Below are 2,448 nucleotides of genomic sequence, written 5' to 3' on the forward strand. Positions count from 1 at the left end.
AGAGAGAGGGGGGGAGAGAGACAGGGAGAGAAAGAGAGGGGGAGAGAGAGGGAGAAACTGACACAGCCTTTGGGAGGAAGAGAGAGCGGGAGAGAGAGAGAGAGCGGCTATTTTAAGGCCTGGCCTCAGAACAGAGGCTGCTGGTATATTTTTTTCTTCAAAGCCTCCTCTCTCTCTCTCTCTCTCTCTCTCTCTGTCTCTCTCTCTCTCTTTCTCTCAGGTACTCCTGCCTTACGCCATGTGGCTTGGAGTATTGCCCCCGGCAACATACAAGGACTCCTGTCCACTCCATGTAACCATGACGTCCAGGTCGACAGGTTGAGTTGAGAATATGTGCAGAAGGCGGCTGGTACCTGGAGGTTATTCTTGCCCTACCTCCTCTATCTGATTAACGGCCCCATGAAGACAGCCTAATCCGAGCGCTGCGCAGGCCAGGAACAGACACCTGGCACAGGTGAAGTGTGTGTGACGGAAGTGAAGTGTGTGACGGAAGTGGGCCTCAGGGATGGCGATGAGTCAGCGGAGATCAATCTTCTTGAAGGCTGTTTTGAAAATCCACTCAAATTGAATTTAGGCTACATTTAAAGCACCCCATTAAGTAATGCACTGATAAAACACTTCTGATTTCTGGGCTAGTATACTTCATCTGAATACACTAAATACCAATTTAAATATTAGTGTTAATTAATGTACTTGTATTAAGTACACTGAAGAACTACTGAGGTAGAAATATACTTGTACAAATGTACATTTGTAATATATATTTTTTGCACTTATATTTAAAACACAAAGCAATAATGTGCTAGAAATGTACTTGCTGATGTTAAAGTGTATTTTTAATTAAAATACACTTTATTTTTGCCTGGGACACCAGCATACATTCAAACACACTCACACACACACACACACACACACACACACACACACACACACACAAACACACACAAACGCACACACATACTTTATTTTTACCTGGGACACCAGCATACAGTCAAACACAGTTACAGATAAAAGCTTGCACACACTCCTTTGTAGGGCAAATAACACACACACACACACACACACACACACACACACACACACACACACACACACACACACACACACACACACACACACACACACACACACACACTCACACACATACACACACACACACACACACACACACACACACACTCACACACACACACACACACACACACACACACACACACACACACACACACACTCACACACACACACACACACACACACACACACACCACACACACACACACACACACACACACACACACACACACACACACACACACACACACACACACACACACACACACACACACACACACACACACACACACACACACACACACACACACACACACACATACAGACATGTTTGTCACAGTTAGTGCTAAAGGGAGGAGGGAACAGACACAGACTGTCTTAGTCAGTGATGAAACATGACTCCACACACACACATACAGAGATACACCCAGAGTCAAAAAAAAACACACACACACACACACACACATACAGAGATACACCCAGAGTCATAAACACCACACGCACACAAACAAATACACATCCAGAGATACACCCAGAGTCATAAACACACACACACACACACACACACACACACACACACACACACACACATACAGAGATACACCCAGAGTCATAAACACCACACGCACACAAACAAATACACATCCAGAGATACACCCAGAGTCATAAACACACGCACACAAACAAATACACATCCAGAGATACACCCAGAGTCAGAAACACACACACACACACACACACACACACACACACACACACACACACACACACACACACACACATACAGAGATACACCCAGAATCATAAACACACACACACACACACACACACACACACACACACACACACACACACACACACACACACACACATACAGACACACACACACACACACACACACACACACACACACACACACAAACACACATCCAGAGATACACCCAGAGTCATAAACACACACACACACACACACACACACACACACACACACACACACACACACACACACACACACACACACACACACACACACACACACACACACACCCTTGAATGAAGATACAATCTGTGCTGTCTGTGTTTCCTGTGGGGGACACGGTTGGGGAGCAGAGGATGTGGGCGTGTTCAATGTGGCCGTGCCAGAACAGGCACTGCACACAGTCACCCGTCAACATCACCCAGTGCCACACACACTCACTGGCATAATCATGACAAACATGCCCGTCATACCACGCACAACAGGCAGCAGCGGATCCATGGGCAGAGTCCATGTTCTTCATAATGTGCTACTCGCTCCGCGGTTAACACAAGCCTGGGGCATTCAGTTCATGGACACGTCCTTAACCATGATTATATCGTTATCAATTGGCAGAATAG

The sequence above is a fragment of the Clupea harengus genome, chromosome 25 (assembly GCF_900700415.2).
Source record: "Clupea harengus chromosome 25, Ch_v2.0.2, whole genome shotgun sequence".
NCBI lineage: Eukaryota > Metazoa > Chordata > Actinopteri > Clupeiformes > Clupeidae > Clupea > Clupea harengus.